The 22889-nt window shown below is 45.1% G+C and overlaps 3 pseudogenes; 1 reads left to right on the top strand and 2 right to left on the bottom strand.

The window, feature by feature from the left end:
• Window positions 1-6366: 6366 nt before the first annotated feature.
• LOC144710699 (uncharacterized) lies at window positions 6367-7264 on the bottom strand (annotated as a pseudogene).
• Window positions 7265-7416: 152 nt separating this feature from the next.
• On the top strand, window positions 7417-8213 carry LOC144710059 (putative cytochrome c biosynthesis protein pseudogene; annotated as a pseudogene).
• A 5250-nt stretch (window positions 8214-13463) lies between these two features.
• On the bottom strand, window positions 13464-15261 carry LOC144710058 (uncharacterized; annotated as a pseudogene).
• Window positions 15262-22889: the final 7628 nt, after the last annotated feature.

The following is a 22889-nucleotide window of genomic DNA, read 5'->3' as shown; positions in this document are numbered from 1 at the left end:
TTCCGTAGGAGCACAAAAAGAGGATTAGCATTAGAAAGCACTAAGGCGGCTCCGCCAAAACAAACGCTGATGCGACGGAGGCGCTTAGGAGCAGAACGATGAATGAGGCGCGAGCGGTGAATATATGAGGCGCGAGGAGCGCGTTCAGATTAAGATGAAGACGCGAGTGGCGGGGCGTTTAAGGTTCTGAAAGAACTTGCGAGATCACAGTCAGGTGCGAAGCAATTGCCAGGTTCTTCAAGAACAGCATTTGAATGAACCGTTCCGTTACTCGCCTCGGCCCCATTCACTTGCTTGCAATTCTCGTGGTTATTAAAAAAAGTTCCCACCGGCGAGAGTGCCCGCCCTTTCTTTCAAGTAGGCCACTTTTCCGGGCGCTGTCCGGGATAACCGCGTCGTGTATATATCTATATATCTTCGATGCTGTAAAAAATGTCCGCTTTTCTTCTTCAGATGAATCTGAATTGACTTCGTAACGCTCCGCTCACTCGCCCCTCATTGACGTAACATTCATCTTCACTTCAGTAACCCGCTCGTTCGCCTCCCAATCCCAAAAGAAAGTTGGCTTGTGAAGGAAGCGGGAGCAAGAAAACCAAGAATCTCTTTTAAGGTTCTGAAAGCACTTTCGCTCTGAGAAAGCGAACATTCTTGAAGAACGAAGGTTCGACAGCCGAGCATTAGCGAGCGTCATTCTCATAAGCGAGGTAGCGAAGCGCTGTAGTAGCGCCGAAGCCCTATGTGCTATAATGCTGAACCAAGGGCGCTCGCCTTATCTATAGAAGCAGTCAACTGACTTCTGAACGAATGGGATCTTTGGTAATGGCTCAATCTATAGATAGAAAGCCCTATGATGGGAAACTACCACGTTAGGTCTGGAGAGAGATGGGACCGGTTATAGTTTAGGGAGCAGATGCAAGCTTTTTCTTTCAATAGCCGGCCAAATGACTACAGGATCATCGGTCTACTCTACCTCAATTCACCATTTCAACCTTATACAGAAGGTTTTCCATTACCAAGCTCCTTCTACCTATACCGCAGTTGAAGCACCTAAAGGAGAATTTGGTGTCTTTCTGGTCAGTAATGGAAGCAATCGTCCCTACTGGTCGTAAAATAAGAGCACCTGGCTCTGCCCATTCACAAGGACTCGATTCTATGTCCAAACATCACATGCCAGCAGATGTAGTCACCATCATAGGTACTCAAGATATTGTGTCTGGAGAGGTAGATAGATAGGACTGCGTCTTGCTCGATCAGGATCCTAGTTTTATTGCGAGCCAAAACACCCATCTTTACCGAACAACATGCTCTTGCTCCTAAACGCTCACTCGCGCCTTCGGTATAACAAGGTTCAGCATGAAGAAGCCCCCACAAGCACATTGTTCATGCTGAACCTTTTATTGATTCTTAGTTCTTGCTGTCAATTACTGATTCTTTAGCGATCGCCATTATGTAAACATAACCTTAGGTTCAGCATGAACTGTCTCGGTATTCGTTCTTGAATCAGTGACTGAGAGTTAAGTAAATAAGACTAGTGGGGATTAGTAAGCAACTCTCTTTATTTATAAAGCTCTTTCTTTAAGTAAAGAGTAGTTCCTCTTGTTCCTATTCTCCGATTCTGAATCTGATCTGATCCCGAACGGAGTTATAGGTCATTTCACAACAAATGAAGTTGATAGGACTGTAGTACCGCCAAGTTGGCGGTACTCACCCTACAATCCTGCAGGATGATCAAACTTACTCAGAGAACTTTTGAGCGGACTTATTGATGAATCATCGTGGTTCTAGTATGAATCTGAGGTTTTAATTGTAGGGTCTCAACAAGCCTATAAAAAGTAAAACAATAGTCAATTTTTTCATTACGCAAAAACTAAAATAAAATACTCTTTTTATTTGGGAAGATAAGATTCAGAGGTTATGTTTACATAATCAATATAAAAAAGAAAGACGGATGAGCTTCTTTGGCATTATCATCACAAAGAACAGATTCGGATTTTAATTTCTTCGGTCTTGGGTTAAATCAAGTGGCTAAAAGTTTTAATTTTATATGAAAAAGAGTATTTTATGTTTTTGCTTGAGCCGTGCAGATTAAATTCTCATATACGGTTCTCGGGAGAGGAGAGTTACCTTGGTTTACCTATCTCAAAAAGTATATTACTGGTTCCGTCTCGAGATTCAGACGATTGCAGATGATATAACTTCATTCTTCCTCCGTCGGAACCTCACGTTAACATATTTCATTGTCTAGGGAGAACACTTACTTGTTTTACTTTCTGGGATTCTTGATATGCACGGTACAAAGTTCATTTACTTTCGTAACCTTTTGATTCATTCTATTGTCTCTTGAAAAAATGGATATGGTGTTGGGGAATAATATCAATGAACCCTTAGCTCATCCAAAATAGGAATTAAGTGACTCTTAACTAAAACTGAACGATTATTCTTATCTTTTGATTTTCAGTGTTCTTATTGACTTCTTTTGCTCCCGCTCCGTCGCTTCTGCTCATTCGCACGCTCCTAAGCGCCCGCTCAAACGCTCCTAATGTCGCGCCGTCAGTCGCTTCTTCGCTCCCGCTCCTCGCGCCTTAACTTGAAATCTGGAGTTGTGTCATATAAAATTCGTTTCTTATCATTCAATGAGCATCTTGTATTTCATAGAAATTGGGGGTAATATATATAGTCCTTACGTAAAGTAAAAGCCAGGTATTGAAAATACTAAAGCAATAGTACCAATATGCAAATCCACTATGTTAAGAATCTAGAGCTATTGATCAGGAAGATCGACCTCTTTTGAAGAAGATAGCATAGATAGGGCATGCCTCGATCATACCATAGAGGTTCAGCATTAAAAATAAGCGTTACGAAGTCAAATAAAAACATAAAAGAAGTTATGAAATAATGAACTAATAACGTTTCCTACTCCTACTCCTCCTTCGGTTATTACCAAAGGAGTAGGAGTAGGAGTAGGAATAGGAAACGTCCTCGCAGTGAGTTAGTCAATCTCCCTCCTATTAACATGAGTTATATCCTTTTGCTATATATAAGAAGAGTATGCGCCTTACGTGATAGAGATTACGAAGTAAAAGTAGCGCGTAAAGCGGAGGTGAGGGTGGCTACGTTGTTTTGCAAGAGGTTCCGAAGGTTCTGATAACGAAGTAAAGTTACACCTATCGTATGCAGCCGCGCATTCGAGTCCATTTAATATTTTGAGTAGCTACTTGAAAACAAGTTTGTGCAGATTTCCGAGACCTTAAGCCTTAAACTTTCTACCTACTGCTACACATTTATATCTTCGTGGATAACACCGCTGGCCACGAGATTTTATCATTCTTCTTCATTCGTTGTTCATTGACTTCGTAACGTGACCTCAGAACCTGGGCCAGATTAAGCTCGCTAAATAAGACCAAGAAAAGACATCATTCACTACACCCGAGGAACCTACTGCTACGTTGTCATGCCATTCGGACTTCAAAATGCTGGAGCCGCATATCAAAGGACCATGACGGCCATCTTTCCATAATATGATACACGACTTCTTATCCCCCGCTCCATCGTCTTCATCTTAATCTGAACGCTCCTCGCGCCTCATATATTCACCGCTTCGCGCCTTTATCAATCCAAGACATTCACGCTCGCCCCTTTTGCTGCGTCGCGCCTCGCGCTTCGTCGCGCGTCGCGCCTAACAAGCTCAAGATTCATCCAAAGATCGGTGTATCTGCGGAATGCTCCTCGGCTTTATTGTCCGGGGATAGAACTTGATAAGGTGCGTGCTTGCCTTCGCCAAAAATCTCAAAGAACAGCGCGGTCTCATTAGCAGACTTCAATTCATTGACTTCGTAACCGCTCACTCGCCCCTTGGAACCTTTCTAAAAGCTCTTAAGCGGGCGAATTAATATGGGACGAAACAGAAAGTTTTCGACTCCATCAAACACTACTTGATAAATGCTCCAATACTCTCGCCTCCTGTCCCAGGAAGGCCACTTCTACTACTCCACTACGGTGGCAAAGAGCCATCCTTGCACAACACGATTCTGAAAGAAGTGACTTCTTTTCTTTCAGGTTCTTATTTTTAATTATCCGCTTCGTAAACTATGAAAATCAAGTTATTTGAAGAAGGTAGAACTCACAATTTCGTATATACATCATATATATAATCATATAATAAATAGATGTGGGCTGGCAGGTTTGGATCGAAATGGAATACCCGAGGCTGGAGTATGAAACTTGCAACTTCTATCGCATGAAAGGCAGTTCGGAGTTCGATAAAGTGATCATACACTTGCAGAACCTTTACGCCCGGAGAGATTGCCCAATGGCGAGTGTTTCAAAGGTAACCTCCCATTCCAACTACATGGGGCGCCTAAGCGCGGTATCGACTTCATTTCGCTCGTTATCGTGCGCAAGTTTTTGACTCAGTTGTCATCGGGTCGTGCGTGGTTGGGTTCGACTCCGCTCCCGCATCATTTGGTGTTTTCAGCCCCTAAGCGAGGACTCCTCTCAGATACGGAAGGTTCTGAAATAAAACTTTAATGACAAATCCGGTCCGATGGCTGTTCTCCACTAACCACAAGGATATAGGTACTCTATATTTCATCTTCGGTGCCATTGCTGGAGTGATGGGCACATGCTTCTCAGTATTGTTTCGTATGGAATTAGCACGACCGGCGATCAAATTCTTGGTGGGAATCATCAACTTTATAATGTTTTAATAACGGCTCACGCTTTTTTAATGATCTTTTTTATGGTTATGCCGGCGATGATAGGTGGATCTGGTAATTGGTCTGTTCCGATTCTGATAGGTGCACCTGACATGGCATTTCCACGATTAAATAATATATCATTCTGGTTGTTGCCACCAAGTCTCTTGCTCCTATTAAGCCCAGCCTTAGTAGAAGTGGGTACCGGCACTGGGTGGACGGTCTATCCGCCCATTAAGTGGTATTACCAGCCATTCTGGAGGAGCAGTTGATTCAGCAATTTCTAGTCTTCATCTATCAGGTGTTTCATCAATTTTAGGTTCTATCAATTTTATAACAACTATCTCAACATGCGTGGACCGGAATGACTATGCATAGATCACCCCTTTTTGTGTGGTCCGTTCTAGTGACAGCATTCCCACTTTTATTATCACTTCCGGTACTGGCAGGGGCAATTACAATGTTATTAACCGATCGAAACTTTAATACAACCTTTTCTGATCCTGCTGGAGGAGACCCCATATTATACCAGCATCTCTTTCGGTTCTTGGTCATCCAGAGGTGTATATTCCAATTCTGCCTGGATTCGGTATTATTAGTCATATCGTATCGACCTTTTGGAAAACCGGTCTTGGGTATCTAGGCATGGTTTATGCCATGATCAGTATAGGTGTTCTTGGATTTCTGGTTTGGGCTCATCATATGTTTACTGTGGGCTCAGACGTTGATACGCGTGCCTACTTCACCGTAGCTACCATGATTATAGCTGTCCCCACTGGAATAAAAATCTTTAGTTGGATCGCTACCATGTGGGGAGGTTCGATACAATACAAAACACCCATGTTATTTGCTGTAGGGTCCATCTTTTTGTTCACAATAGGAGGCTCACTGGAATAGTTCTAGCTAATTCTGGGCTAGACATTGCTCTACATGATACTTATTATGCGGTTGCACATTTCCATTATGTACTTTCTATGGGAGCCGTTTTGCTTTATTTGCAGGATTTCACTATTGGGTGGGTAAAATCTTTGGTCGGGCATACCCTGAAACTTTAGGTCAAATCCATTTTGGATCACTTTTTAGAGTTAATCTGACCCTCTTTCAATGCATTTCTTAGGGCTTTCGGGTATGCCACGTCGCATTCCAGATTATCCAGATGCTTACGCGGATGGAATGCTCTGAGCAGTTTCGGCTCTTATATATCCGTAGTTGGGATTAAATCGTTTCTTCGTGGTCGTAACAATCACTTCAAGCAGTGGAAAGAATAAAAATGTGCTCCAAGTCCTTGGGCTGTTGAACAGAATCCAACCACACTTGAATGGATGGTACAAAGTCCTCCAGCTTCTCATACTTTTGGAGAACTTCCAGCTATCAAGGAGACGAAAAGCTATGTGAAGTAAAAGGTCGTAGACTGCTACTAAGAACCTAACAGAACTTTTCTTTTGATTTCTAATCTAATGTTTGTTAGAAAGAAAAAGCGCGAGGCGGGAGCAGAAGCGAGTTCTGACGTTCAGATTAAGATGAAGCGCGACGCGCTTAGGAGCGGGAGCGAAGAAAGCGAATGAAGAAGAAAAGTCAGTTATTAAGTTAAAGAATTCCACTTTTGATTTTCCGGTTCTGAAATCAAGTGCGAGCTTGGAGCAGTAGAAGGTTCTTAAAGAATGAACCAAGGCGCGGCGGTTCGACGGAGAAATAAATGTCATGTCAATAAATGCATTTTCTCATTATTCGTTCTTTCTGGGTCTTTTCGTTGCATTCACTTACAACAAGAAAGAACCACCAGCGTTTGGTGCAGCCCCTGCATTTTGGTGCATTCTTCTTCCTTTCCTTGGTCTTTCGTTCCGTCATATTCCTAATAACTTATCCAATTACAGCGTATTAACCGCTAATGCACCTTTCTTTTATCAAATCTCAGGGACATGGTCTAATCATGAGGGTAGTATTTTATCATGGTGTTGGATCCCAAGTTTTATGGATTCCTTCTTGAGTCGACCCCAAAGCCATAATGTCTCAAGAAGAGGTTATGTTAATGATTTCAGAACCTTCGTAACCTTTGTCTCGAACCGTGAAGAACTCCATTCTATCTCTCCAACAAAAAGTGGTGTAAAACCCCAGTTGTACACTCCCTTCGTTCGCCTTGTTGATTCTGAACCGTTCGCGAAGGTTACGAAGTAACAGGCCAGCCCTTTTATGCGCCGCTTTACCCAAAAATGAGCTTTGCTCTTCTGGGCGCTGGGCGCTCAGTGGTTCGCGAGAAGGAAAAAGGACTCATCTTTTGTTGCATCTGCACGAGATGAAAAAGAGAGCGAGTCAATCGATAAACAGCGGATCGACGGAGCTCTTGGCATTGCTTTGTTTTCTCTCTTTTCCTATCAGCGAGTTCCGATCCTTTTGTTGAAATTTCTTCGTTACGTGCCGAACCGCTCGCAGAATTAAATCCTGTTCCACAAGATCCTATATCAGCTATACATCCTCCTTGCATTTATGCCGGAGACGTAGCCAGTGCTATAGGCTTTGGCTTATGTAGATCAAAAATGATGAATGGGATTGTGGCACTCCACTCGCCGCCAATGCGGAAGGATGCCGCCGAAAGAATGGAACGCTGCTTCGCTCTGCTGGATCGTCGGATCCAATATAAAGCTCGCTCTTTACCCGATCATTCAAACATGTGGGCGCTTCATGCACACCTGCTCTATTGTTGCGTAGCAATAGAAGCCTGCTCATGCTGCTTCGGCGGCGCTTTTCTTTCAGAACCTTCTCTTCGCTCTGGACAGGAGCGCTAATAGACTCGGGGAGGGAGCAGGCGAAGCGTGTCGTTCGTAATGGAAAGAAAAATACCATTCCTTTAGAACCTCTTTGTTGGATCGCCGGCGCGAACACAGTGGTCTCTGACCAGGACCAGGAACCCATTAATTTGGATCTTGACATGTCGGTTGTTTTTAACCGTAGGCATCTCGCTAGGAAGTTGGTGGGCTCATCATGAATTAGGTCGGGGTGGCTGGTGGTTTCGGGATCCCGTAGAAAATGCTTCTTTTATGCCTTGGGTATTAGCCACAGCTCGTATTCATTCAGTCATTCTACCCCTTCTTCATTCTTGGACCTCGCTTCTTAATATTTTGACTCTTCTATGCTGTGTCTTAGGAACCTCTTCAATACGGTCTGGATTGCTAGCTCCCGTTCATAGTTCTGCTACAGATGATACACGAGGAAAATTCTTATGGCGGTTCTTCCTTCTAATTACCGGCATATCTATTCTTCTTTTCTCCCAGATGAAGCAGCAGGCATCGGTCCGTAGAACCTATAAAAAAGAGATGGTTGTGGCGCGAAGTACTCTTGTGCACCTACGTCACTCGGCTCGCGCGCAACCCCGCCCCTTATGGAAAAATTGAGCTTATTGCTGGGCTACTTATTCAGAGTCAGCAATTGGCTGCCGGATTTCGTCTCGGCCATAGCGCTTCGGAGGTCACTGTGGCGTGGCTGAATGTAGAGCAGTCCGCGACGGAAGCCTTTGATCAGTAAATTATTTATAACTTCGGAAGATGGTCAAGGTAGCTTGCTTCCAAGCCACAGCACTAGATGCACATGTAGTCGTAGTCGTCGGCCCAGAATGCCTCTGTTCGTTCTATACAAGACTCTTTTTTCTGAATGGAGAATGACGTCGCTCTTTGATCTATAGAATCAGGTTACGAAGTCAATGGTAGAGATCTCTCCATACCAAGGTTCCGACTTTAGGTTACGAAGTCAATGAAGATGCATCTTCATGTTACGAAGTCAATGAAGATTCATGTTACGAAGTCAGATTAAAATGCAGAAGGCGCGAGGAGCAGAAGCGACGGGCGAAGTAAATGAAGGCGCGCAGCGCGGCGGATAATGAAGATGAAGATGAATCAGGCGCGGGTGAAGTCAAATTTTATGTTAATTTTATGTTTTCTGATTTACTTCGTTTCTTTACTTCGTAACCGCTACGCGCCTCGTCGGAACCTTGAAGAACCTTCCAATTAGTGATATTCCCGATGTGGCCCCGACTACATGGGAACAGATCCTTCTTCCTCGGAATCTAGACTTATTTCCATTGTTCTCGCGAGTCTTCTCGGGAACATCTCGAGGCAACAAGAAAAAAGAAACCTATCCTTAGCTCTATGTAGTGGTCGGCCTTCGTCACGCTACCGCTTGCCCAGCCGCCTGCCTCCTTGTGTGGAAATGCTTCTCATGATCTCCAGCTTTTTCCCACCAGCTCGTTCTCCACTAGGCATAATGGAAGCCGGGTTAACTCAACCAACCGAAAGTAAGTACTTACTAATAGCGAAAGGAACTCTCCGCCCCTTCTACCAGCATGAACATCTAGTAACAAAGCGCTGTAAGACGGCAGGTTTTCTTTGTTTGCAGAACCGAATGTTCAGCATGAAATGCATTCAGGCGCGACGAGCAGAAGGGGCGAAGCGAATAAAGAACTGAGGCGCGAGGCGGGCGAAGAAGCGGCGGGCGGCAAGGTTATGTTTTTTTTTAACATAAAACGATGAATCGTTGATGAATCGTTTCTGACTTCGTAACGTTGATTCATTTACTTCGTAACCTGAATTGACTTCGTAACCTAAAGTCTTTCGCTCCCGCTCACTCGCCCCTCAGAATATCAGCACTTCTTCTCCCGCTCGTAAACTCGCCCCTCAGAACCTTCGCTACGCGCCTTGCAGAACCTAGTTCTACACTCAAATCTGCTAGTTTTTCTAAGGCGCGGAAGCGGTGAATATATGGGGCGCGAGGAGCGTGAAGATTAAGATGAAGACAGCGGCGACTCCAGGCGCTTAGGCAGAAGCGAGGAAGGTTCTGCAAGAAAGGTGGATCGGGTGGAGGTGGTCTGGTGATAAACTCTCAAGTTTTATCCACTGCGCGCTGCGCGCCTTCTTTGGGCATACATACAGCCTAGTTGCAGAAGTGAGAGCTGTGGTTGACGGTCTACTTGTGTTGCTCGATGCGCCGAGTTAGCGGCGGTTGAGACTGATTCCTGTGTTCTAGTTCAAATCATCAACTCAGGAGCTTCCGTACCTTGGCGCATTACAAGTTGGGCGGCTGAGATCAAATCCTTGCTTCTACAGATGCATGCCTCCATTCTTTGTCCGTGAAGGTTCCTGCGGATAGGCTGGCTAATCATGGCTGCCTTACAATGCCCTCATGGAACCACCCTTTCTTTGAACCTTTTTAATGATCGAATTTACTTACAGATATGAACTGAGTGCCATTTGATGAGTAAGATCGAACAAGGGAGAGGGATATGGAAAGGATGAAATAATGAAAGAGGAAGTCATTGCTAGTAGTAACGACTTGTTACGATCCATTGGTTCATATAGAATCCATGTCCTAGGTCTATCAAAAAACATTCTTTTCGCTAAGCGTATATAATAAAATAGAGTGAAAGGTTCTGAGGTTACGATGAACTGGAAGAACTCTGCTGAGTCCTCTCCGAACCGCAGGAGATGGTTGCCCATCATACGGCTCACCAACAGCACTTGCCTCTAAGGCGGTTTTTACCGGGCGGGTTCGGATCACTTACAATACACGGCTCAAGGGGTTAGGAGTTTGATCTTGAAGATAACCTTTATTTCAGAACCTTCGCTACGCGCCTTCGTCGCTCCCGCTCTCGCGCCTTCGTCAAAACCAAAGGCGCGAGTTTAAAGCGGCGCTTAGGAGCGAGCAAAAGAAGTCAATTCATCTTCATCTTAGTGTTGCGATGTCAATTCATCTTCATGTTATGAAGTCGATGATGATTCGGACTCAGAAGAAGAAGGTTACGAAGGTTCAGAATGAATTTAATCGTAACCGCTACGCGCCTTCTTATCCACTGCGCGGATAACCTTCGGAACCTTTGTCGAGTTCTTTTCGACTGGGAAACGTGAGTCTGTTTTTTCCACTTTTTCCTTTCACAAAAATAAAAAAAAAGCTGAGTGCTTCGTAACCTCGCTTCCATGTGGGCAGAGAAGAGACCCCTTTAGAGAATGAAGAGGGCCAAGGATCTTCCTTTAAAGAGTGCTTATCGAGGCTCACTCTCCCCTGAATAAGTAAGGCTCAGTTAGCCTAGCCTGGGTGGGGATAAGGTTCACAGTAAAGTCCCGTTCTTTCTGCCAGACACTAGGAGTTAGCTCTGTAAATGTGTAGAGCCAAATGGTGTAGTAGTAGGCACTTCTAGGCCCTTCCTGCAACTGGATCAGTCCAGTGCTTGGTACTCTGGACCCTCTGCCATCCATTGCAGCAGAGCCGTTTCATGGCGGGGCGTAGTCGCTTTGAATCAAGCGTTGAATTAAATCGATTCTTTTTTTCCGGATAGATGGATGGATCTATCTCTCTATTCATAAATATATATAAGCCCCAAATCCTTTATTTGGCTAGGAAACACTGCACTGCTTTGGGCCCGAGCGAAGGTTCTGAGGTTACGAGGTTACGATGAAGGTGATGCCAATCAAAGTAAATAATGCTGAACCTCCACACTTTTTTCCGTGCCTACATGCGCTTCGCGCGCCATTGGCGCTTTGCTCTCCTCTGTATTCTTTATTGGACGGTTCGGATGGACTTCGCCGTTCTTTCCCAACAAAAAAAAAGGAAAGGGCTGTATCACATCGAGATGTCGATTCGTTTTCCGCCCCAAATGAGATGGGGAATTTTTTTCATGCTGAACCTTGCAGAACTTATTTTTCAGATAACTTCTTCGCTCCGCGCCTGATTCATCTTCATCTTTATTGACTTCTTATCAGATTCAGATTCATCTTGACTCCGCTCCGTCGCGTCTTCATCTTAATCTGAACGCTCCTCGCGCCTCATATATGAACCGCTTCCGCGCCTCAGTTCTGATTAAAGTTATTATCCGCTCCCGCTCCGCTCCCGCTCGTAAACTTCGCGCCTCAGAACCTTTATCTTTCTGAGTCGAGGCCCGGCCCGGCTCGTGTCGTTCTAACTACCGACGGGCTCAGTATACGATCACGCGCAGTAACTGGGAGTCCTATTACACCTAAGGCCAACTTCAATTCACCAAACCCAGGTTCATCTCGTATAGTGATTGTGGAAGTAGACGGTTGATGTATCAGACTCGACTCTGTCTTTCGTAGTATGCATTCCCATCCGTGTCGCAACGGATTCGGTAAGCTACGTGTCCGGTGCACGGAAAACAGCCTTCGGTCCCCCAACCTTACTCATGGCAACCTTCCGGCCGCCCAACAACCTATAACGCTAGTAACTATTCCCACTGGGGCTAGGAAGTAAGCCCCACAACCCAAAGCGGCGAAGAACAAATAGAATTTGCTACAAAAGCCGGCTAACGGGGGTATTCCTGCGTATGAGAACATTGTAATGGAGAAGGTCATAGCCAAAATAGGATTCGTTTTGGCTAGAGCGCCCAAATCCGCTATATATTTGACACGGGTTTGCCGTAATGCTGGAACTATGGCGAATGCATCTATCGTCATTGATGCATAAATAAAGATACCAATTAGTAGTGATTGAATTCCCTCTATGGTTCCACATGATAAACCAGTACGAATATAACCTACATGTCCAATCGAACTATGAGCTAGAGGTCTTTTGACTTTCGTTTGGGCCATGGCGGCCAGTGCTCCTAAGATCATAGAAGCAATGCTACTGAAAAAGAAGATTTGTTGCAATGTACCTCCATAGGAACCAACAATAGAAACACGTGACATATTTGCAGAAATAGAGATTTTAGGTGCAATAGAAAGGAATGCTGTAACCGGGGTGGGTGAACCCTCATAGATATCAGGTGCCCACATATATAGAGTCAAAAGAGAGATGGAGTCCGATGGAGAGGCGTTTTCTTGGGGCTCGAGAGATGGAATAGATAGGGCCCAAAAAGTGGTTAATTCGCATTTGGGAATTCACACAAAAGGAACCATTTTTGGTTCCTAAGGAACGATGAAACGAAAAAGTGCTCTCTGAACCGAACGTGAAAGTTGTTTTCCATCATACGGCTGTTCCCGTAACTCTACTCTCGACTTGGATTATATATCCAAAAAGGTCCGTCCGCTCTCGGCCATTCCACACGCTGCCTAGCAGAGGTTCTGAGGTCACGAAGAACTGAAGTGGATTCTATCTTTTTTTTGTAGTAGATGCCGAACCTGCTGCTCAGTGACGAGCGCAGCAGCTACATGGACCCCTTTCCTTTCTGTTGTTGCCAGCGCTTTTCCGGGCGAGCCGGAATTCTTTAAAAAGCGCGAGCGGTGAAGATGAAGATTCAGGCGGCGGGAGCAGAAGCGAGAATTTATGAGCAGAAGCGGCGGGCGAAGTCAAAGAACGTTACAAAGTCAAAGAAGCGTTATGAAATAAACGAAGTAAATCATGATGCCAGGTGATGCTAATCAGTTCTGAAAGAAGCGCAGTAAAGAACTGAATGAAATAAACCGGAAGCGAAATTATTATCAGAACCTTTTCAGTGGGTAAGTAAGGTAGGCATACGAACCACAACGCCTTAGTCAGCGCGCCTTAGTCTATTTGTAACAAAGAAGTAGGCTAGGCTGAATGGAAAAAGGAAAGGGACAAGGGCGGTCGTAAGCTTAGCGCGAAGGCTGCTGGTTCGGGGTAAGTGCAGTACTAAGGTCCTCGGACTTCCAGGCGGTTTTCTGGCAGCAGTTCACCGTTGGATCTCGCCAATACAGCCTCCTATAGTTTCGTTACCGAGATATCTTTGATTTTTTCCCAGGGATTTCTTGGGTAATCAGCTCCTAGCAAACAGTCAAATTTTTGTATTTATTCTTCTTTTTATTCTTTGACTTAGCTCCGTCGCTCCGCTCGTAAACTCGCGCCTTGTCGCTTTTCTTTCTTTCCTCGTGGGCAGGAAGCACACCAGCTGCGTGCGTTGCGTGATTCCACTGTGTTTTATGCACTTGACTGGGTGGACAGTTGACCGGAAGATAACTTAGATTCGCCCGGCCAGCTGGCGGGCGGCGTCTTATCTTGTGTGACAACACTTCAGGCGAGTGGCTCTTCTAGTCGGGCAGCTATGTGACTTCCAGAAAAAGCGGCGCTTTTGTGTAACATGCTATGGTCTCAACGCCCTTACGAGGTAGTGATGAGTTTCAGCGCTCTAAGCCCAGCCGCGCGCAGTTAGGAAGATTGGCCGCAATCTGGCGGTACCACCCATCCTACCCTACCATCTATAGGCGGCCGTCCGTCCTACAGCCGCCGAAGAGGAACTGCAGTGATCTTGAATAGGAACCCTACAGCGATAGATAGAATCCCCATAAAAATACCACTAGATCGAGCACCGGTGATTTCGTATCCGGTCAAAATCTTGGCTAATTGATCGAAGTGGGTAGCTCGATAGACCCATAGATCATGGAACAAATAGGGTGGGGTAGGCCCAAAGACCATACTAAACAAGGCGCGAACCCCCTCGTTACCGTCGTGCGACTCTCACCGCATACGGCTCGCACAAAGACTCCTAAATCCATCCCGTTCTTCAGCTTTTCCTCTCAATCCTCAATAAAACTTGCGTTCCCCAGCTTCAAAACTACATGTACCGCGCGCACACTACGGCTTTTTGAGGGTGGTCGCTCGATTCGCCTATCGTGCGTATCTATCGGCAGCCGTCCCAAACCAAGGAGGAAGCGGGCGCGTGCGTGTAGGAATGCCGACTCTGAGACTACAAGCCGGCGCCAGAAGCAAGTCGCTTCTATTCTCGTTGGGATTGGATATCGATGGTCATAAATAACAACCTCTCTAACAACATATGAAACTATTTCACTTCACGGCCACAAAAAGAGCTTCTTTCTTCTCGTCTACAACAAGTGGGAGAGGCAGGATTGAACCTCGTGAAAACCTTCAACAGATTTACAGTCTGTCGCTTTTGACCGCTCGGCCACTCTCCCTTCGGGCGAGGCCCACGGTTTCTGAATAAGAAGGCGCTTAGGGCGTTTAAGCGCGAGTGGCGGGAGCGGAGCGAGGCGTTTTGAAAAAAAGAAATCTTCTTCTTCTTGAAGAAAGAAAGAAGTTTTCGAAGCAAGCGCGGAAGCGGTGAATATATGAGGCGCGAGGAGGCGTTCAGATGAAGATGAAGACGAGCGGCGATAATGAAAGGTTCTGAAATGACTTTGGTTGCGGATAAATGAAACGAAGTCAAAGAAATAAGCGTTATCCTTATCCAGCGTTCTGCAAGAAATTGAAGGTGGCGGTTAGCTTACTAGCGTTCGGGAGAATAACGTTAGTCAGTTCATTCATAACTCGTAAAGCAAAGCGCGAGTGGCGAGGCGACGGGCGGGAGCAAAAGAAGTAAATGAAGATTCAGATGCTAAGAAGTCAGATTCATCTTCATCAGCGATTCATCAACGCAGCGACGGCGCTTAGCGCTTAGGAGGCGAAGATGAATCAACGTTCTGAGCGCGACGCGCGAGGCGCGAAGCGATGAATATGAGGATGAAGACGCGAGTGGCGGCGTTCTGGCGTCAAAGAAAGAAAGAAAAGAAGAAGGATAAGTAAAGTCAAGTAAAATAACTACGACAGTTCTTGAAGAACGATAACGCTCCCGCTCGTAAACTCGCCGCTCCCTTATGCTCCTTTCGCTCGTCTTCATCTGAGCGCTCGTCTTCATCTGAGCGCTCGTCTTCATCTTAATATTCACCGCTTCCGCGCCGTTCTTTTAATACTGAAAAAAGGTTCCGCTCGTATACTCGCCCCTAAGAACGTTATGAAATAAATAAAGTGACGAAGTAAAGGTTATGTTTTTTTAACATAAAGAAGTCGCTTCTGGCGAAGCAGCGAGTTAATAAATAAGCAAGTGAATGAACGAGCCAGCGAGCTGCGAGTGAAGTGCAACACTCGTAAGGCGCGCAGCGCGCAGTGGATAAATCCATCAATATCAACTAGTCGTGACCATGTTTTCTTTCTTCTACTGACACTGAGCGAGCAGCAAGCGTAGGTTACGAAGTCATTTCGGGGTGGGGCGCGCTAGCGCGCGTACTCTTCTGCTATCAATGATACTAAAATCAAAAAAAAATGAAGTGTGTTTCGAAGAGATCGAGACGCTGTACTGTTTTCTTTACAAATTCCATACATACTAAGATTCAGGCGCGCGGAAGCGGTGAATATATTAAGATGAAGGCGCGAGTGGCGGGCGCGACATTAGGAGCGTTTACGAGCAGAAGGTTACGCAGTAAATGAAAAGGACGTTCTTTCTTCAATTTTATCAATGATATCCTTCGTAAACTCGCGCCTTGGATAAGCTTCTTTTATGTTATTAACCTGTGAAACTCTTGAATTTAATGGAAGTGCATTCTTATTCTTAGCAAATAGCATTTCCTATTGATTTGTCCCCGGATGGACCTATGTTGATTCTGAATTATCCGTCGCTACGCTGCTCCCAAGGACTAGCAGAATCGAAATAGCAAAATTCTTGGGTCATCTCAATTGGTTCAGAAACAACACGTTTCTCTGGTTCATCATAAGCGTACTTCCACATATCCACTAAGAGGAAAGTCTTTTCGTAATGGATGACCCTCGAAACCATAATCTGTTGATATACGGCGTAGATCTGGATGATTGATGGAAGAAACACCAGACATATCCCATACTTCTCGCTCCCACCAGCCGGCGGATGAAATGGACTGACTACCGGAGATATTCGTGTTACTTCGTCCGCACTTGTTTGTACACGAATCGTGAGTTATACCGAGTACTCAGTAAATTATGGACCACTTCAAATCTTCGTTTTGAGAGGGATGATCAACTCCGCAAATATCGATCGAAACTTGAACCCGTGTATAGGTATGAAATTTGAGAAAGAACAACAATTTAAATGGGTAGTCCGTATTCGTATCAGATCTATTCCCATGTTCCGATCTTTCCATTTTATGTACCCATTTCTTGGGTAAAGTCTCCCAACTATATTTGAAAATGGATTGGTTATCCATAAAGAAAGCTTGATTTTTGTTCCGCTTCTTGCTCTTAAAATTCAGAAAGACTTGTCGTAAATCGCCGATTAGGTCGGTCCGACAAAGAAAGGCATGGGAGTAGATAGGTTCCGAAGGTTATCCGAATTATCTTTCAGAAAACCTCACAGCACACTAATATATATATAATAGTCCAATATTCATGATCGGCTGTATGCTAAGCTTATGAATCGGGTATAGAACCCATGGGGATGCTTGGTTAGCATTTCGAATCCTACCTAATGTTTGCTTTTGTTTTTGTTGTTTTTGATGTCGAAACTATCCATGGGCACTGAGTTTATTTCTTGGGCTGGAATAGAAAATAAGCTTTGATTTTCGTGCTTACTCATCCGCGAAAAGGCGCGGAAGCGGGGAAGATTAAGATGAAGACGCGACTGATGGCGCGAGGCGTGAAGATGAAGATTCAGGCGATGGGCGGAGCAAAAAAGAAATAAAATAAACCATTGAGACAGTGTTGAATTCTATGGAATTTCCGTTACTTGACCGAACAACACAAATTGTTGTTTGTAATTTCAACTACATCGAATGATGTTTGAATTATTCATAACCACATCCGCCTCTCTATGGAGTTGTTGGATCGCGATTCTACTTTGATCGTTATGGACTTGTACCAAACGACCTAATTTTAACAGCCAGCACAGTCACAATGAAAATGGCTCCTTCTTTAGTGAGATTATATGAACAAAACCAAAGTCATTGCTAAGCTTATACTATTTCTTACGGTAGGAATGTTCAGTACCGATTCTTACGAGTCGATAAGTTGCAAGCGCCCTATTCCGAATTGGATAACCCAGTGATTAGCATCACCTGCCTTTCCTTCGGAAAGCCTATGCTTATGAGATCTGGGCCCATACATAAGCGCGCATGGGAATAATACTCCAGAAAATCCTAAGCACAGATCGTATAGGCTTAGACCTTAATATCTTGATCTTACATCCAGGTATTGGACATCCATACCTTCGCCGACTCTGGCATCCGGGTGCTGTAAATGCAGGTTCTACCTATGTAAGCTCGGTAGATCGAATCTCCAACTAGAATAGCGAATATAAACCAGGTGATGCTAATCACCGCTCCATCAGTCGCGTCTTCATCTTAATCTTCCCCGCTTCCGCGCCTGTTTTCATACATATATATAAAGAAGACCAGTCATCATCCGCTCCATCAGTCGCGTCTTCATCTATCTTAATCTTCCCGCTCGTAAACTTCGCGCCTTCAGTCGCGTCTGAATCTTAATATTCACGCTTCCGCGCTCAAGCTAAAGCTGTAGATTGTATATCGATTTGTCTTAGCAGTTCCTTATGGGAACTTTTAATTCACCAACTGGTTCAATTAAAATACGTAACATTACCGATAGGTTCAGCATCTTCAAGAGAGAGTTTTGCGTGTGCTTTGATAATTGACTTCTTGCAGAACCTTCAGCGGTTCAGCTTTAGGTCTCGGTTCTGGTGCTGGCTCAAGTACTGGTGAAAGTGCCTGAACCTAAGCGTCTCGCAGGTGTGAGTTCCTATATTCTTTAGGCTTTAAAGATTTAGCTTTAACAACTTTCACTAGCGCTTGGCTTGAAACCTAACAAGATTCTCTGCACTTGTGCTTAAAGGTTCTGAAAGAACTAGAAGTGAACACCTAATAAGGTTCTGAAGTAATTGAGACTTCGTAACCTTCCCGTGAGCAAGAGCGGAGTTGACTACGCGAGCCTAAATAATGAATGCGAGTTTAACTGACGGAACCCACCACTAAGATAAAGGCGCGAAGTTTGCGGCGGGAAGATTAAGATAGATTCAAATGCGACTGATGGAGCATGCGAATGAGCAGGAGCGAAGCGACGAGCAGCGGATAAATGATGTTAATTACTTCGTAACCTGCAAGAAATAAGTTCTGAAAGAAGCGTTATGAAATAAAAGGTTACGAAGTAAAATGTTAAGATAAGTGTAGAAGTAACTGATTTTAATTATTAACATAACCTAAAACTTTAGTTCAAGTAATCACCTACCTCTCTGCAAGACAATTCATTCTTCCTCGGAACCTAGCTCTCCCAATTCGGATAATTTACTATTTACTTCTCTGCTCTGAAGCAGGACGGGCTTGAAAGTAAAGCAGAATGGTTCTGAAATAAGAGTGACGAAGTAACCTTCGCTCCCGCTCGCCTGTAGGAGAGCTTTCTTTATTTCATAACGTTTGTTTGGGAGTCATTATTCGACCCGTCTTTCTAACACTTCGCGTTACCTTCCTCTCTTCCCCAGTCTGTCCTATCATATTGCTTCCTGGTACGGTGACTCAGCATCCTTCTCCTAACCCGCTCACTCGCCCCTTCTGTTATCTTTACTTCTTGAAGAACGATAACCGCTCCGTCGCTTCTGCTCATAAATTCCTCGCTTCTGCTCCGTTCCTCGCGCCTTGCTTGGTCAGCCATTCTTTCTTTATCCGATAACCTTCATCTTAATCTTCAGATTCATTTACTGCTTATCATCTTCGCTCCGTCGCGCCTTTTGCTCGTCGCTTCTTCGCTCCTAAGCGCGTCGCGCGTGCATTCGCTCCTAAGCGCCGTCGCTTCTTCGCTCCTAAGCGCTAAGCGCCGTCCGCTCGTAAACGCTCACTCGCGCCTCAGACCTCCGTCGGACGAACGTTGTTCGCTCCTAAAGTCGCCCCGTCGGAACCTTAACTTACTGCTTGTGGAGCAGTTAATTGAGAGCACCTACCACCTTTCTTCGCTATGTAAATAGAGGACCGGAATAAGCCTTCCAAGAATGGATTAAGGTGGGCTTCGGATTTACATTCTATTTTTTTTTTATCATAACCGGGAACCTGTTATAACAATATAATGGGGGTTAATGCTCTCAATGGTGAATCGATCATTCGCTTAGGACTGAATGGAAGAAAAGTAATGAAACCTGCTATTGCTACTGAATAACCTCCGATGACTTTATCAATAATAAACCCCGCAAGCGCCTTTTTATTCGTTCGCCTCTTCAGTTCCATCCAAGCTCGGTTTTGTCTAAATCTTCGTGGAAGAAGAAGAAGCGGTTCACCAGCCACTACATCCAGGGATCCCACAAAATCATTAAACCTGGCGGCTGCTCGCTCTTTAATCAATGATTCACCGGCCACTAGATCGATGAAGAATCTCTCAAAAATCTGCTCTTTGATCAGTGATTCACCAGCCACTACATTCAGGGATCCCACCTTATTCTCAAACCTGGCGGTTCGGTTGATTGGCACTCTTGTAAGCTCATCTTGCATACAAATTCTGGGAGTACCTGGTCCTGCATCCACCAAGAACATTTCTTCCCTTAAGCGTAAGCGTAAAACTGAAGATTGTAAGGCGTTTCCACTACATAATAAAAAACTGGAATTAGATCTTGGAAATGATCGACTCCAACTCATTATAATTTGACTTTCTTTCAGAACCTCCTATTCCTATGGATCAGAAGCATCCAGCAGCGCCACGCCAGAAGGACTAAGTTGGGGAACTCGTTAGAAGCGATTTCCCGCTTCCGCCTCTCTCTATAGGCAGGCTTCACAAAAAAAAGCTCCCTGTGGGCAAGTGCTCTTCAACTCTTAATGCTCTCAAGCAAAAAATATCTGACTCGGCAGGGAATCGCAGATTGATTATCTTAAGTAGACACATTTCTTGAAGAACGATAACCTTCGGAACTTCTTTATTTGACTTCGTAACGTTTTTATCTAAAGATAACGTTTTATGTTAAAACATAAAACCTTGAAGAACTGTTCTTTATCCGCTGGATAACGTTTCATCGCTCCCGCTCGTTCGCTTCTGCTCCTGCTCATAAATTCGCACCTAAGCGCCGCTCATAAATTCGCGCCTCATTCATCGTTGATTCATTGACTTCGTAACGTTGCTCCCGCTCGTAAACGCTCCTAACTAAGCGCCCGCTCACTCGCGCCTTGAGAACATGAATCGTTTTATGTGAAAAAAAACATAACCTTGCCGCTCCGTCGCTTCTTCGCTCCCGCTCGTCTTCATCTTCACGCTCCTCGCGCCTCATATATTCACCGCTTCCGCGCCTCATTCGATTCATTCAACTCTATGCTTTCTTTAAGATTCACGTTCAATCCAAAAAGGTCGAGTAGTATACGCGTCTGAACTTTTGCAAGTTCCCCTCGGAGAGTATTCACTTCTTGCTGGATATTGCCGGTTCCATTCCAATCCAAAAAAAAGAAGAGAACCTGTTTAACAGCTTTCAGCTTATTCGCCACGACTGGGTAGCCTTGGGCCAACTACATGCAAGGATACATTAAGAGAAATCTTCCTCTTGGGGGTTGGCTTTTTATGTTAAATTCTTTGAAGAAGAAGAATAATTTTCTCTTTCATTCATTCTGAAAAATAATAACTTATGATTTTTCTTTACTTTAACTTTATAACGTTTATTTGACTTCGTAACGCTCCTAAACGCTCCATCAGTCGCGTCTTCATCTATCTTAATCTTCCCGCTCGTAAACTTCGCGCCTTCGTTCTTTCAGGTTACTAAGTCATTAGCATCACCTTCGGAACGTTTATTTATGTTATTACATAACATAACCTGTTCTTCATCTTCCTCCTAAAGTCGGACCTTGCAGAACGTTGTTCGCTTCTAAAGTCGCTTCACTCCCGCTCCATCGCTTCTGCTCATAAACGCTCCGTCGCGTCTTCATCTTCACGCTCGTCTTCATCTTCACGCTCCTCGCGCCTTTGATGATTTTCTTTCTTTACTTCGTAACCCGCTCGTAAACTCTTCTGCTCCCGCTCCTCGCGTCTGAATCTGAAGATTCCCCGCTTCCGCGCCTCTACCGCTGTTTGGTAAGTAGCATACCCGGTCTGCCTGGTTCTTTCATTCCTAACGGAACCTGTTGTGCAGAAGGTATTTCAAATACGATACGAACTCTGGTGGGACTTCTATAAAAAAGAGCTTTCCACTAAATCATCATACTATAAGTCGAAGTCACGGCATGGGGGGCTAGGAATAAGAACGAGAATCGGTGTCGTGGCGGTGCTACGAGATGGCGATTTCTCGTATCGTATAGAGGCGGACCTATTGATTGACCATAGATGCGAACCGATCTACCGGTATCTAAGATAAGTAGTTGTTCTATCGTTAAAGGTTCCGACGGCGCGACGAGCTACTTTAGGAGCAGCCTATATCGTTAGTATTTCCCGCTCGTCGGTCAAACCAATGATTCTCTTCTGTCATAGGGAGAGTCTTTGGTATGTAGCTCAGCGAGCTAGGAACGCATCATCGGGGCAGGTTTTCCGAAGGTTCGAAGGCGCGGAAGCGGTGAATATTAAGATGAAGACGCGGGAGCAAGAGTTCTTAAATAAGTTAATCAATAAAGGCGCGAGGAGCAGAAGCGACGGCGGTATGCAGTAATGAAACGAAGGCGCGGAAGCGGTGAATATATGAGGCGCGAGGCGTGAAGATTAAGATGAAGACGGCGGCGGGTTACGAAGTGAAGATGAAGATGCTAAGAAGTCAATGAAGATTCAGATTCAGAAGGCGCGGAGCGTTCTCGCTGATAAGAAAAACCGAATTTGATGTCGATTCATCCACATTTCCATTCCTTGAAAGCTAACTGCTTGCTGGCTGGGAGCTGTATGAGCGGTAACGTCCACGTACGGCTCCGTGAGAAGGTGGACGGAAATGGCCTTGTTGTACCTCACTCTCGTCTTCAATGGGGTCTGCTCTTTCTTTTTTGGGAGAGTATGCCAATATGATCTTAATGAGGTGCGGGGCTTTGCATCTGACATTCGTTGGGCTTCCCTCTGCGGGAGCCAGCGTCCCGGCCTTTTTGTGCCATAAACCCCTCCCGGCCGAAGACTAGTGATAGGTGGTCTCGCGGAGCTTTCGGAGAAGGGTAGCCTAGTGTGTAAGCACAGCAATGAACCGCGCCGAACCCTCAGACGACCCATCTAAGATTAGGGGGGAGTTTTCCTTAAATCGGAACCTTTGACTCTTCCACGGACTTATACATGTACCGAATGCTCATACGGGAAAGTAAACTCCTGGGTCTGGTTCCGCAATAACTCCGAGAAATCCTTTCTTTCTCGTCCACTTCAGGGGGTGCGGACACACCTGCGCGGATTACAGGTGACGGTTACAAGAATGGCGGGGAAGTGAACAGTACCCGACGACATTCAGGGATGAATGTAGACCCATCGGGCAGGGATAATCATTCCGGTCCTGGGATAGGTGGCGACACTAGCCTGAGCTGAGGTTTTGAAGGCGCGACGGCGCGACGAGCAAAAGGGGCGAAGCGAAGA

This window comes from Wolffia australiana, chromosome 12 (genome assembly GCF_029677425.1).
Source record: "Wolffia australiana isolate 7733 chromosome 12, ASM2967742v1".
NCBI classification, from domain to species: Eukaryota; Viridiplantae; Streptophyta; class Magnoliopsida; order Alismatales; family Araceae; genus Wolffia; species Wolffia australiana.
Note: the sequence above shows the minus strand (reverse complement) of the source record. Positions and strands in the feature narration are given on the sequence as shown.